Below are 16,388 nucleotides of genomic sequence, written 5' to 3'. Positions count from 1 at the left end.
AGTGAAGCCCCCTCCTCAGTGCAACAGCCCCCCCCCCCCCATTCCGCATCCTACCTTGCATCGTCAAGCGTGTACCTCCTCCTTAACAGTGCAATCTTCCCAATGATATTCGGGAAGATGGCTCATGCACACAAGTGCCAGAGTCGTTGCTTCACCCTGTGACGCCATCTTGAAGTTGTCACTGAGAAGATGGCATGCGGTGCACCCGTTATAAATATGACTATGCTATTACCAATCACCATCTATAGTGAAGAATCTACCTCTCTGTCAAAAAATCATTTTTTGCATAAATATAAAAAAAAAATTAAAATATTTGAGAATTATTTCTCTAATGTTTTGAAGTCACACTCCCCCTGGGTGCCATAACAATGGATACTTTACTAACATTTTCGTAAATCCTGTGCTTTAGCAAACCATATCCTTTAACACAGAAAGAGGAAACAAGACTAACACAGAGACGCCACTGACATGCAGACACAATAAACAGACAGCTTTACGATGCAAATACAAACCAGATTACAGATGAAATACATGCATTAAGTATTGTTAGCACAGTTTTTTTCTGTCAAAGATGGTATTTTGTTAAAATCTGATGTATACAGTTAGTTTAATGAAGTTTCACAATATTTAGACTGCCTATACTTGCACACAGATCTCCTCTCTTTTCCCTGTTGCTCTCTACTCCTTGTAGTGCTTTCTCTCTGTTCAGCGTAAGCCCATCAGCTGCTCCCTCTGCAGGGGACTGTATGCACTAGCCCCCTTTCCTTCAGTCTCTAAATCTGACTATTGTGATGCTGCAAGAATCCATCACGCATGCTGCAAACCATGCTGCACTCCAGGTGAGGCAGATGTAACATAGTCGAGAGACTTAGATGTGAGAGAGGAGTGCCCAAACGGTTATCTAGATTGCAGTGTGAAAATAAAGCTGTCCAGTATTTGTGGGCTACATGCAAAAGCAGCCAGTATTTACCCTGCATGCAAAAATGTATATATTAGCACCCCCTGTATTGCAACGTGGTTTGTCCAGGTGCACCGTTACTATCTCTTTCTTACTTTTGTCCCAACTCAGAATTATGCCCATAATCCATGATATCTACCTTGTTTCAAGGTGGACAATTGCATTCAGTTTTGTGGAACTGCCCAGAGAGAAGTACTCTTCTCTTACCTTTGCAGGATTGTGGGTTCTGACGGAAATGTGGCTGGATATCCGAATGATAGAACAACAATGTATTGGACGACAGTCAATAGATTGACACCTTATGGTCAATATGCATTAGGTCGACATGTACAAAAGGTCAACACATTTTTGAGGTTTTTCACATGTTCTTCCAACAATTCCTTGATTTACTATCCACATGGATATTGCCCACAGCACAGCGAGCCCGCGAGGGTACATGTTTGTACTGATGGTCACTTAACATAGAATATACAAGCTGTGGCCTAAAAGAACCCTTGAATCGACCATTTTTGTCATGTCGACCTTTCACCCTTTCAACCTTTTGTACCTGTAGACATTAACCACTGTCTACTATTTATCTGTGGGCCTTTAGTGCCTGTTGATCTAATGCATGTGGACCACATGGTGTTGACCTATTGACTGTCTATCTACCTAGACATTGCAGATGTATTATACCACACCCATGTGGCTGGTGGGGAAAGTAAAGATCTACAGTAGTTTAGGACCACTCCCTTCATTATACACAGCTGCTCATAAAATACAGATTTTTCCAGCAATAATTAAATAAAACCTACAGGCTTAGTAAATTAGGTCACTGACGTGGAGAGATGGTACACACTTGGCTAAACTACCCTGATTTCCGTGATACATTTATAATTTATTTCCCTTCCTGATTCTATTGACAATATTTGACATTTTATTTTCCATGCAACATAATATCTATACAAAAACTGAACATTATTTGAAATGATATACAACTTTCATAACACAACTTGATGAAATGTATTATTTAAAATGTAACTTTATTTTCTGTAAATGTTCCATGATACATATTCCATCAACTCTTATTTTGCACATGACTCTTGGTGCTGGAACACTGAATCTATACAATACAGCTCTATTCTATACATAAGGAGTATTGGTAGGGGTATATTAACTAAAGTGTGGGTTTACAGATGTGGAGATGTTGCCCATAGCAACCAATCAGATTCTACTTATCATTCATCTAGCACTTTCTAGAAGATAACTAGAATTGGATTGGTTGCTATGGGCAACATATACACTTCTGTAAACCTGCACTTTAGTAAATATAACCTGTAGTCAGAGGCGTCACTCACCTCCTTAACATCCGGTGCAGCGGTGGAAAAAAGGGACGTGGCTTCACGCAATGGGCGGGGCTTAATTAGAGGGGTGGGGCTTCGTGGGTGGCACCCATTTTTAGTCATTAGTGCCAGAAAGGGGGTGGGGCTTTGTGGGAAGGGCGGGGCTTCACGTCCCGACACCCGTTTTTTTTGTCACTTGGGGTGTGTGGGAGGTGAGGGCTGACTCCCATGGAGTGCTGTCCCTGCAGTGCTGGCTCCTACACAGTGACAGGAGCCGAGTGCTGCACATAATATAACAGTGCAGCACTCGGCTCCTGTCACTGTGCAGGAGCCGGCATTTTGGTGTCACCCCTCGGCAGGTGACACCCGGGAGCGGCCCACACCCCCTGCACCACCCTTGTGACACCACTGCCTGTAGTCTCGTTGTTCCTGCCTGCAGAAATACAGTGCTAGCCAACTCTTGGCTTCAGGTAACTAGGAAGAAGGGAAGTCCCTATCACCAACAAGGTCTGTCTTGTATGTGTCATTAATGTACATGATAAGGGCTTGTTTTTCTTAATGTTAATACTGAATGTAAAATTCTATTTGCAACTGCTTTAATTTCTGGACTATTCAGTCCTGCTGGTGTACTTATACATGTACATTGTTTGTGTTTTATAAGCATTTTTCTATGTTGTTTTTGTCTAATCATTAGATTATTGTTGCCAATAAGGGAGATATATCAAATCTTGGAAGGATAGAACGTGGAGAGAGAGAAAGTTTCATCCAATAAGCTTCAGTCATTTTTATAGCACAGCCTGTAAAATAACATATAGAAGCTGATTGGTTGGTACTTTGTCTCTTGTCGAGATTTTATAAATCTCCCCCCTATAAGAGGTATAAAAACCCTCACAGAAGTCAAATTTTTGAAAACAACAACTCATTCTAAAAAAGTAACCATATGGTATTATTTTCGAAAAACTTTCCATGTAAATAATTTTATATAAATCAATTATTTACATCCATGACATGTTTTACAAGCATTTAAGCATGTTTTCAATGCATACAAAGTGCCTGAAAATGCTACTCAGAAAGATGTTTATGAGACATTCAGATGTTTTTATTTTTTAAATTTTTTTTTTTAATTTTTTTTTAAATAATTGTATTTTTTCTTTTTGAAGCATGAAAGCATTAAATACATGTTTCATTGTGATGTCCCTTTAAAGCAAAATACTATACTAATTACATTATAAATTATATTTTCTTAAACATCATGAACAGTTTTCACTGCAGTATGTATCTCAGCCAGCAGCTGTGTCATTTAGGATTGTTGTGCAGTCTGTTATAAACAGTAACATTATACTGTACAGTATTTCATACTATATAGTCGGGGGGATACTATCTTGTTATTCAGCAAAGTTTTCTGTATAGTCTGTCCATGGTGGAGAAAGTGTTAAAGCAGAATCATTGGCAGTGCGTGTTAAAGGTTAGAGGAATAATCAGTCACTTGAAAAACACTACATAAACATTTTTCCGGATGCAATTTTCTGTCCAAGGATACATTTCCCAGTAGAAATCAGCAGCTAAAAAGGAAATCATTTAGTCTCCATAAGTGCCAAATTGTATCCTGATTTTTCCTGGCCTGGCTCAGCTTTCAAAACTAGTGGTTCGACTTCTGCAATCTTTCACCCAAAGACTATATAAACACGTCCTTATAATAACGACATAATCTTTGGGTGGGCCAATTTATGCTGGATTATGAAAATACTTAAAATACAATATCACATAATGACTGCTGTGCTTTCGGCTTGCGAGAAAAGAAATAGATATTTTACGGCAGCTATTACTGTACTAAAGCATATTACCTGAATCCTAATGTTTGTTTATGTGTTTTCAATTTATTTAGGTTTTGGTGAAATTAAACAATCAAATTAGATCTCAATCTGTTGCATAAACGGTAGCGTAATATGATAGGGACTCGTTGTTTATGCTTATTTTACTATGGTAAAAACCCTCTAATGAACACTGGTCTTAAAACTGCATGTGGAAAACTTGATCTCATAAACTGCCTTCCCTGCATTCCGAAAACCTTTTAACATTTCCAAATACAGTAAGATTGTGGTGATGATGATGATGATCATGATGATGATTATGTGGCGATATTTCACTAACAGTGTTTTAGCTAGTGATGTAACGAAGTGGGAGGCACTTGTCTGTAGAGTGTAAATGTCGCAACAGTTCAGATCTCCCTCTTTGAATCAATATTACAGTAAAACTGTTTTGGTACCAACATAGAAAAAGCTAAAAAGGTGGGGCACCTGTGGAAGAGGATTACAGAAAAGCCTAACATGGAAAATAAGATTTTACTTACCGATAAATCTATTTCTCGTAGTCCGTAGTGGATGCTGGGGACTCCGTCAGGACCATGGGGATATAGCGGCTCCGCAGGAGACAGGGCACAATAATAAAAGCTTTAGGATCAGGTGGTGTGCACTGGCTCCTCCCCCTATGACCCTCCTCCAAGCCTCAGTTAGGATACTGTGCCCGGACGAGCGTGCATAATAAGGAAGGATATTGAATCCCGGGTAAGACTCATACCAGCCACACCAATCACACCGTACAACCTGTGATCTGAACCCAGTTAACAGTATGATAACAACGAAGGAGCCTCTGAAAAGATGGCTCACAACAAGAATAACCCGATTTTTGTAACAATAACTATGTACAAGTATTGCAGACAATCCGCACTTGGGATGGGCGCCCAGCATCCACTACGGACTACGAGAAATAGATTTATCGGTAAGTAAAATCTTATTTTCTCTGACGTCCTAGTGGATGCTGGGGACTCCGTCAGGACCATGGGGATTATACCAAAGCTCCCAAACGGGCGGGAGAGTGCGGATGACCCTGCAGCACCGAATGAGAGAACTCCATGTCCTTCTCAGCCAGGGTATCAAATTTGTAGAATTTAGCAAACGTGTTTTCCCCTGACCAAGTAACTGCTCGGCAAAGTTGTAAAGCCGAGACCCCTCGGGCAGTCGCCCAAGATGAGCCCCCTTCCTTTTGGAATGGGCTTTTACCGATTTTGGCTGTGGCAGGCCTGCCACAGAATGTGTAAACTGAATTGTATTACAAATCCAGCGAACAATCGTCTGCTTAGAAGCAGGAGCACCCATCTTGTTGGGTGCATACAGGCTAAACAGCGAGTCAGATTTTCTGACTCCAGCCTTCCTGGAAACATATTTTTCAGGGCCCTGACAACGTCAAGTAACTTGGAGTCCTCCAAGTCCCTAGTACCCGCAGGTACCACAATAGGTTGGTTCATGTGAAAAACAGAAAACACCTTAAGGAGAAATTGAGGACGAGTCCTCAATTCTGCCCTGTCAGAATGAAAAATTAAGTAAGGGCTTTATATATGATAAAGCCGCCAATTCTGACACACGCCTGGCTGAAGCCAGGGCTAATAGCATCGTCACCTTCCATGTGAGATATTTTAAGTCCACAGTGGTGAGTGGTTCAAACCAATGTGACTTTAGAAAACTCAAAACCACATTGAGATCCCAAGGTGCCACTGGGGCACAAAAGGAGGCTGTATATGCAGTACCCCTTTTACAAACATCTGAACATCAGGCACTAAAGCCAGTTCTTTCTGGAAGAAATTCGACAGGGCCGAAATTTGAACCTTAATGGACCCTAATTTTAGGCCCATAGACAGTCCTGTTTTTAGGAAATGTAGGAAACGACCCAGTTGGAATTCCTCTGTAGGGGCCTTCTTGGCCCCACACCACGCAACATATCTTCGCCAAATGCGGTGAAAATGTTTTGCGGTTACATCCTTCCTGTCTTCGACCAGGGTAGGGATGACTTCATCTGGAATGCCCTTTCAGGATCCGGCGTTCAACCGCCATGCCGTCAAACGCGGCAGCGGTAAGTCTTGGAACAGACAAGGCCCCTGCTGGAGCAGGTTCTTTCTTAAAGGTAGAGGCCACGGGTCTTCCGTGAACATCTCTTGAAGTTTCGGGTACCAAGTCCTTCTTGGCCAATCCGGAACCACGAGTATCATTCTTACTCATCTCCCTCTTATGATTCTCAGTACTTTTTGTATGAGAGGCATAGGAGGGAACACATACTCTGACTGGTACATCCACAGTGTTACCAGAGCGTCCACCGCTATTGCCTGAGTGTCCCTTGACCTGGCGCAATATCTAGTTTTTTTTTTTTTTTTTTTAGGCGGGACGCCAGCATGTCCACCTTTTGTTTTTCACAACGGTTTACAATCATGTGGAAGACTTCCCGACGAAGTCCCCACTCTCCCGGGTGGAGGTCATGCCTGCTGAGGAAGTCTGCTTCCCAGTTTTCCACTCCCGGAATGAACACTGCTGAGAGTGTTATCACATGATTTTTCGCCCAGCGAAGAATCCTTGCAGTTTCTGCCATTTCCCTCCTGCTTCTTGTGCCGCCCTGTCTGTTTACGTGGGCGACTGCCGTGATGTTGTCCCACTGGATCAATACCGGCTGACCTTGAAGCAGAGGTCTTGCTAAGCTTAGAGCATTGTAAATTGCCCTTAGCTCCAGTATATTTATGGGGAGAGAAGTCTCCAGACTCGATCACACTCTCTGGAAATTTTTTCCTTGTGTGACTGCTCCCCAGCCACTCAGGCTGGCATCCGTGGTCACCAGGACCCAGTCCTGAATGCCGAATCTGCGGCCCTTTCATAGATGAGCACTCTGCAGCCACCGCAGAAGGAACACCCTTGTCCTTGGAGACAGGGTTATCCGCTGATGCATCTGAAGATGCGATCCGGACCATTTTTCCAGCAGATCCCACGTAAAGGTTCTTGCGTGAAATCTACCGAATGGGATCGCTTTGTAAGAAACCACCATTTTTCACAGGATCCTTGTGCAATGATGCACTGATACTTTTCCTGGTTTTAGGAGGTTCCTGACTAGCTCGGATAACTCCCTGGCTTTCTTCTCCGGGAGAAAACATCCTTTTCTGGACTGTGTCCAGAATCATCCCTAGGTACAGTAGACGTGTCGTCGGAAAAAACTGCGATTTTGGAATATTTAGAATCCACTCGTGCTGTCGTAGAACTACTTAAGATAGTGCTACTCCGACCTCCAACTGTTCTCTGGACCTTGCCCTTATCAGGAAAGCGTCCATATTTCTTTTAAGAAGAATCATCATTTCGGCCATTACCTTGGTAAAGACCCGGGGTGCCGTGGACAATCCAAACGGCAGCGTCTGAACTGATAGTGACAGTTCTGTACCACGAACCTGAGGTACCCTTGGTGAGAAGGGCAAATTTGGACATGTAGGTAAGCGTCCCTGATATCCAGTGACACCATATCGTCCCCTTCTTCCTGTTTCGCTATCACTGCTCTGAGTGACTCCATCTTGATTTGAACGCTTGTATGTAAGTGTTCAAATATTTCAGATCTCACCTAGCCGTCTGGCTTCAGTACCACAATATAGTGTGGAATAATACCCCTTCCCTTGTTGTAGAAGGGGTACTTTGATTATCACCTGCTGGGAATACAGCCTGTGAATTGTTCCCAATACTGCCTCCCTGTCGGAGGGAGACGTTGGTAAAGCAGACTTCAGGAACTTGTGAGGGGGAGACGTCTCGAATTTTCAATGTACACCTGGGATACTACGTGTAGGATCCAGGAGTCCACTTGTGAGTGAGCCCACTGCGTGCTGAAACTCTTGAGATGACCCCCTACCGCACCTGAGTCCGCTTGTACGGCCCCAGCGTCATGCTGCGGACTTGGCAGAAGCTGTGGAGGGCTTCTGTTCCTGGGAATGGGCTGCCTGCTGCAGTCTTCTTCCCTTTCCTCTACCCCTGGGCAGATATGACTGGCCCTTTTGCCCGCCTGCCCTTATGGGGACGAAAGGACTGAGACTGAAAAGACTGTGTCCTTTTCTGCTGAGATGTGACTTGGGGTAACAAAAGGTGGATTTTTCAGCTGTTGCCATGGCCACCAGGTCCGATGGACCGCCCCTTTATACGGCAATACTTCCATGTGCCGTCTGGAATCTGCATCACCTGACCACTGTCGTCTGGCAGATATGGACATCACATTTACTCTTGATGCCAGAATGCAAATATCCCTCTGCGCATCTCGCATATATAGAAATGCATCCTTAAAATGCTCTATAGTCAATAAAATCTTGTCCCTGTCAAGGGTATCAATATTTTCAGTCAGGAAATCCGACCAAGCCCCCTCAGCGCTGCACATCCAGGCTGAGGCGATTGCTGGTCGTAGTATAACACCTGTATATGTGTATATACTTTTAGGATATTTTTCAGCTTCCTATCAGCTGGCTCCTTGAGGGCTGCCGTATCTGGAGACGGTAACGCCACTTGTTTTTATAAGCGTGTGAGCGCCTTATTCACCCTAAGGTGTGTTTCCCAACTCGCCCTAACTTCTGGCGGGAAAGGGTATACCGCCAATAATTTTCTATCGGAGGAAACCCACGTATCATCACACGCTTCATTTAATTTATCTGATTCAGGAAAAACTACAAGTAGTTTATTCACACCCTACATAATACCCTTATTTGTGGTACTTGTAGTATCAGAAATATGTAACACCTCCTTCATTGCCCTTAACATGAAACGTGTGGCCCTAAAGGAAAATACGTTTGTTTCTTCACCATCGACACTGGAGTCAGTGTCCGTGTCTGTGTCTGTGTCGACCGACTGAGGTAAATGGGCGTTTTTACAAGCCCCTGACGGTGTCTGAGACGCCTGGACAGGTACTAATTTGTTTGCCGGCCGTCTCATGTCGTCAACCGACCTTGCAGCGTGTTGACATTATCACGTAATTCCTAAATAAGCCATCCATTCCAGTGTCGACTCCCTAGAGAGTGACATCACCAATACAGGCAATTTGCTCCGCCTCCTCACCAACATCGTCCTCCTACATGTCGACACACACGTACCGACACACAGCACACACACAGGGAATGCTCTGACAGAGGACAGGACCCCACTAGCCCTTTGGGGAGACAGAGGGAGAGTTTGCCAGCACACACCAAAAACGCTATAATTATACAGGGACAACCCCTTATACAAGTGTTTTCCCTTATAGCATTTTTATATATGTAATCATATCGCCAAATAAGTGCCCCCCCTCTCTGTTTTAACCCTGTTTCTGTAGTGCAGTGCAGGGGAGAGCCTGGGAGCCTTCCTCACAGCAGAGCTGAGCAGGAAAATGGCGCCGTGTGCTGAGGAGAATAGGCCCCGCCCCCTTTTCGGCGGGCTCTTCTCCCGGAGTTTGTGAGATCTGGCAGGGGTTAAATACATCCATATAGCCTCAAGGGCTATATGTGATGTATTTTAGCCATAAAAAGGTATTATACATTGCTGCCCAGGGCGCCCCCCCCAGCGCCCTGCACCCTCAGTGACAGTTGGTGACTGTTGGTGAAGTGTGCTGACAACAATGGCGCACAGCTGCAGTGCTGTGCGCTACCTTATGAAGACTGAAAGTCTTCTGCCGCCTGTTTCTGGACCTCTGGACCTCTTCAACTTCGGCATCTGCAAGGGGGGTCGGCGGCACGGCTCCGGGACGAACCCCAGGGTGAGACCTGTGTTCCGACTCCCTCTGGAGCTAATGGTGTCCAGTAGCCTAAGAAGCAAATCCATCCTGCACGCAGGTGAGTTTTCTTCTCTCCCCTAAGTCCCTCGTAGCAGTGAGCCTGTTGCCAGCAGGACTCACTGAAAATAAAAAACCTAACTTAAACTTTTATTCTAAGCAGCTCAGGAGAGCCACCTAGATTGCACCCTTCTCGTCGGGCACAAAAATCTAACTGAGGCTTGGAGGAGGGTCATAGGGGGAGGAGCCAGTGCACACCACCTGATCCTAAAGCTTTTATTATTGTGCCCTGTCTCCTGCGGAGCCGCTATATCCCCATGGTCCTGACGGAGTCCCCAGCATCCACTAGGACGTCAGAGAAATCCCTAATATATTGGTCAAATTGATCACGTATAGGTCATGGGAGACTCATACGTTTTTGGGTAGTCCCCCAGGCTCCTGAAAAATGGGTGGTACTAATGCATCCCGCCCACTTCCTAGTGTAGTGGGCAGCATGGTGAGAACAATGCTGGAAATTGCAGTTGTTGGGGAGGGGGTAGAGCCAATATGACGTGATTCTGTGATATTTGCAACATTCATCCTACCAGATCTTACCTGCTACTCCTCTCTTGGCTTCTCTTGGAGAAGAGATTCTCAAAGTTGGTAAGTATGGTATATGCAGTGGCGGATTTAGGGGGGGGGCACCAAGGCACGTGCCCCCCCTGTCATTTTTAGTGCAGACTGACATGCGGACGAGAGTCCGCATGTCAGTCTGCGGTCTCGTTTCCTCCCTGCTGTTAGGAGGGACACGGAGGGCACAGTGCGCGCCTCTCCTGTGTCCCTCCTGTGTCTCCGGCGGCCGCTGGTCTCATAAAGGAAGTGCCGTTCGTGAGCACTTCCTTTATTACAGTGACCCGCGGCCGCCGGAGACACAGGAGGGGCACAGGGAGGCGTGCACTGTGCCCTCCGTGTCCCTCCTAACAGCAGGGGAGCGGGGGGGAGCAGCGGCGGCGGCGGCGGAGGAAGGGGGGGACGCACTGGGGGGGAATATCTGGCACTGGGGGCATATTTGGCAGGGAGGGGGGGGGAGGAGAATATCTGGCACTGGGGGCATATTTGGCAGGGAGGGGGGGGGAATATCTGGCACTGGGGACATATATGGCACTGGGGGGAATATCTGGCACTGGGGGCATATATGGCACTGGGGGGGGAATATCTGGCACTGGGGGCATATGTGGCACTGGGGGGGGATATCTGGCACTGGGGGCATATGTGGCACTGGGGGGGGAATATCTGGCACTGAGGCATATGTGGCACTGGGGGCATATATAGCACTGGGGGGGGCGATATCTGGCACTGGGGGCATATGTGGCATTGTCGGGGAATATCTGGCACTGGGGGTATATGTGTACCTGGCACATGGGGGGGGCGCTATATTTGGCACTGGGGGCATGTGAGTACCTGGCACCGTGGGGGAATATCTGGCACTGGGGACATATGTGGCACTGGGAGCACAGCCCTAGCAACAAGGACTACCTCCTAGCAACGAGCATGACACCCAGTGCATGAAACCCCTGGCAACGAGCATGACACCCAGTGCATGAAACCCCTGGCAACGAGCATGACACCCAGTGCATGAAACCCCTGGCAACGAGCATGACACCCTGAGCATGAAAACCCCTGGCACCGTGCATGGAACCAAGAGCATGAAACCCCTGGCAACGAGCATGACACCCAGTGCATGAAACCCCTGACAACGAGCAGGTATTTGAAAAGTAATTAGAAGCCTTACTGTAGGACTTAATGTGTAATGGGCATTACGGTGTGTGGCATAATGTATCACGGACATTGCGGTGTGTGTCATAATGTGTCACAGGCATTACGGTGTATGGTATACTATATCGCTGGCATTGTGATATGTGGTATAATGTCTCAGGGTCATTGCAGTGTGTGGCATAATGTATCACGGACATTGCGGTGTGTGTCATAATGTGTCAGGCATTACGGTGTGTGGTATACTATATCATGGGCATTGTGGTATGTGGTATAATGTCTCAGGGTCATTGCAGTGTGGCATAATATATAACAGGCATTGCGGTGTGTGGCAAAGGGTATAACGGGCATTGCGGTATGTGTCACAGGCATTACGGTGTATGGTATACTATATCACGGGCATTGTGGTATAATGTCTCAAGGTCATTGCAGTGTGTGGCATAATGTGTCACAGACATTGTATGTGCTATAATGTATCAGGGGCAGTGCAGTGTGTAGCATAATGTATAACGGGCATTGCGATTCCTGTCATAATGTGTCACAGGCATTACGGTGTGTGGCATAATGTGTTTGGGGCATTACAGTGTGTGCATATTGTGTCATGTGCATTATTGTGTGTGGAATAATGTCTAAGGGCCATTGCAGTATGTGGAATAATGTATACTGGGCATTACTATAAGGAGGAAAAATGACAAATAATGTAAGGGGCATGAATCAGGATTATTTTTCTTTCCTGTGGTGGCCAACGTCTGGGCGTGCAGGTTGCAAAACTGGGGTATAAGGTAGTCTTTTCCTGCAATACCACGCCCATTCAAACGAAGCCACGCCCATTCCAACGAAGCCACGCCCCTTATGGTGCCCCCCCTGTAATTTTTTTCTGGATCCGCCCCTGGGTATATGTGGCATGGAAAATTTAATATACTGGCCACTATTCCTGCATGTGTCTTGTCTGATGTTCATTCAACCCTCCTGTATCTGGTTACTGTTTATCCAAGCTCTTTCTCACCATTAAAGCTTGAAAAATGTAATGGTGCCAGTTAGACTTTAGATCTGCATGACACCTTCTTCTTTCATGTGACATCAGTCTGACTGGTGTCACCATGCTGTACAGCATCCTCTCTCCTTACACAACACCTCCTCCTTCTACCTGGAAAAGCGTTAACAGGGACAGATGTAGTAATCAGTCATTTTGGTCATGGTGCCCCATATACCATTAAAGCACTTGGGATAATTGCCAGTATGGCGTACCACTTGAAAAGAGAAAGATATAGAGGCATAAATATATAGCTGTATATACATATAAGGGTTTGGAGTCTATAATACAAAGATATTAGGAGTATCTCTGTTAGTTGGGAATGCTATGCATGAATGTATACATTGCCCGTGGCATGCCCTTCCTCATTACTTTCTCTAGCAGAGCTCCATACTGTATATGCAGGGGCTTAACTTGGGACAGATAATAAGAATTTACTTACCGATAATTCTATTTCTCGTAGTCCGTAGTGGATGCTGGGGACTCCGTAAGGACCATGGGGAATAGCAGCTCCGCAGGAGACTGGGCACAAAAGTAAAGCTTTAGAACTACCTGGTGTGCACTGGCCCCTCTCCCTATGACCCTCCTCCAAGCCTCAGTTAGGATACTGTGCCCGGACGAGCGTACACAATAAGGAAGGATTTTGAATCCCGGGTAAGACTCATACCAGCCACACCAATCACACCATATAACTTGTGATCTAAACCCAGTTAACAGCATGATAACAGAGGAGCCTCTAGAAAAGATGGCTCACTACAGCAATAACCCGATTTTTTGGTAACAATAACTATGTACCAGTATTGCAGACAATCCGCACTTGGGATGGGCGCCCAGCATCCACTACGGACTACGAGAAATAGAATTATCGGTAAGTAAATTCTTATTTTCTCTGACGTCCTAGTGGATGCTGGGGACTCCGTAAGGACCATGGGGATTATACCAAAGCTCCCAAACGGGCGGGAGAGTGCGGATGACTCTGCAGCACCAAATGAGAGAACTCCAGGTCCTCCTCAGCCAGGGTATCAAATTTGTAGAATTTTACAAACGTATTTGCTCCTGACCAAGTAGCTGCTCGGCAAAGTTGTAAAGCCGAGACCCCTCGGGCAGCCGCCCAAGATGAGCCCCCCTTCCTTGTGGAATGGGCTTTTACAGATTTTGGCTGTGGCAGGCCTGCCACAGAATGTGCAAGCTGAATTGTACTACAAATCCAACGAGCAATAGTCTGCTTAGAAGCAGGAGCACCCAGCTTGTTGAGTGCATACAGAATAAACAACGAGTCAGATTTTCTGACTCCAGCCGTCCTGGAAACCTATATTTCCAGGGCCCTGACAACGTCTAGCAACTTGGAGTCCTCCAAGTCCCTAGTAGCCGCAGGCACCACAATAGGTTGATTCAGGTGAAAACGCTGAAAACCACCTTAGGGAGAAACTGAGGACAAGTCCTCAATTCCGCCCTGTCCGAATGGAAAATCAGATGAGGGCTTTTACAGGATAAAGCCGCCAATTCTGACACGCACCTGGCCCAGGCCAGGGCCAACAGCATGACCACTTTCCATGTGAGATATTTTAACTCCACATATTTAAGTGGTTCAAACCAATGTGACTTTTGGAACCCAAAAACTGCATTTAGATCCCAAGGTGCCACTGGAGGCACAAAAGGAGGCTGTATATACAGTACCCCTTTCACAACGTCTGAACTTCAGGGACTGAAGCTAGTTCTTTTTGGAAGAAAATTGACAGGGCAGAAATTTGAACCTTAATGGACCCCCATTTTAGGCCCATAGACACTCCTGTTTGCAGGAAATGTAGAAATCGACCTAGTTGAAAATTCCTCCGTCGGGGCCTTACTGGCCTCGCACCACGCAACATATTTTCGCCAAATGCGGTGATAATGTTTTGCGGTTATATCTTTCCTGGCTTTGATCAGGATAGGAATGACTTCATCCGGAATGCCTTTCTCCTTCAGGATCCGGCGTTCAACCGCCATGCCGTCAAACGCAGCCGCGGTAAGTCTTGGAACAGACAGGGTCCTTGCTGGAGCAGGTCCCTTCTTAGAGGTAGAGGCCACGGATCCTCCGTGAGCATCTCTTGAAGTTCCGGTTACCAAGTCCTTCTTGGCCAATCCGGAGCCACGAATATAGTGCTTACTCCTCTCCATCTTATAATTCTCAGTACCTTGGGTATGAGAGGCAGAGGAGGGAACACATACACTGACTGGTACACCCACTGTGTTACCAGAGCGTCTACAGCTATTGCTTGAGGGTCCCTTGACCTGGCGCAATACTTGTCGAGTTTTATAAACATGTGGAAGACTTCTGGGTGAAGTCCCCACTCTCCCGGGTGGGGGTCGTGTCTGCTGAGGAAGTCTGCTTCCCAGTTGTCCACTCCCGGAATGAATACTGCTGACAGTGCTATCACATGATTTTTCGCCCAGCGAAGAATCCTTGCAGCTTCTGCCTTGCCCTCCTGCTTCTTGTGTCACCCTGTCTGTTTACGTGGGTGACTGCCGTGATGTTGTCCGAATGGATCAACTCCGGGTGACCTTGAAGCAGAGGTCTTGCTGAGCTTAGAGCATTGTATATGGCCCTTAGCTTCAGGATATTTATGTGAAGTGATGTCTTCAGGCTTGACCATAAGCTCTGGAAATTCTTTCCCTGTGTGACTGCTCCCCAGCCTCGCAGGCTGGCATCCGTGGTCACCAGGACCCAGTCCTGAATGTCGAATCTGCGGCCCTCTAGAAGATGAGCACTCTGCAACCACCACAGGAGAGACACCCTTGTGCTTGGTGACAGGGTTATCCGCTGATGCATCTGAAGATGCGACCCCGACCATTTGTCCAGCAGGTCCCACTGGAAAGTTCTTGCGTGGAATCTGCCGAATGGGATTGCTTCGTAGGAAGCCACCATTTTTCCCAGAACCCTTTCATTGATGTACTGAGACTTGGCTCGGTTATAGGAGGTTCCCGACTAGCTCGGATAACTCCCTGACTTTCTCCTCCGGGAGAAACACCTTTTTCTGGACTGTGTCCAGGATCATCCCTAGGAACAGAAGATGAGTCGTCGGAATCAGCTGCGATTTTGGAATATTGAGAATCCAATCGTGCTGCCGCAACACTACCTGAGAGAGTGCTACATTGACCTCCAACTGTTCCCTGGATCTTACCCTTATCAGGGAATCGTCCAAGTAAGGGATAACTAAAATTCCCTTCCTTCGAAAGAGTATCATCATTTCGGCCATTACCTTGGTAAAGACCCGGGGTGCCGTGGACCATCCATACGGCAGCGTCTGAAACTGATAGTGACAGTTCTGTACCACAAACCTGAGGTACCCTTGGTGAGAAGGGTAAATTGGGACATGAAGGTAAGCATCCTTGATGTCCCGAGACATCATGTAGTCCCCTTCTTCCAGGTTCGCAATCACTGCTCTGAGTGACTCAATCTTGAATTTGAACCTCCGTATGTAAGTGTTCAAAGATTTTAGATTTAGAATCGGTCTCACCGAGCCGTCCGGCTTCGGTACCACAACAGTGTGGAATAATACCCCGTTCCCTGTTGCAGGAGGGGTACCTTGATTATCACCTGCTGGGAATACAGCTTGTGAATGGCTTCCAAAACTGCCTCCCTGTCAGAGGGAGACATCGGTAAAGCCGACTTTAGGAAACGGCGAGGGTGAGACGTCTCGAATTCCAATTTGTACCCCTGAGATATCACCTGAAGGATCCAGGGGTCTAATTGCGAGTGAGC

The 16,388-nt window shown here is 46.3% G+C and overlaps 1 protein-coding gene across 7 annotated transcripts in view; it reads right to left on the bottom strand.

Moving 5' to 3' along the window:
* The window catches only part of BCAS3 (BCAS3 microtubule associated cell migration factor), a 2,144,796-nt gene that overhangs the window by 742,140 nt on the left and 1,386,268 nt on the right, over positions 1-16,388 (bottom strand). The gene's annotated exons all lie outside the window — the stretch shown is intronic.

The sequence above is a fragment of the Pseudophryne corroboree genome, chromosome 2 (genome assembly GCF_028390025.1).
Source record: "Pseudophryne corroboree isolate aPseCor3 chromosome 2, aPseCor3.hap2, whole genome shotgun sequence".
Taxonomy (NCBI): domain Eukaryota; kingdom Metazoa; phylum Chordata; class Amphibia; order Anura; family Myobatrachidae; genus Pseudophryne; species Pseudophryne corroboree.
This window is presented reverse-complemented; position numbering and strand designations above follow the sequence as displayed.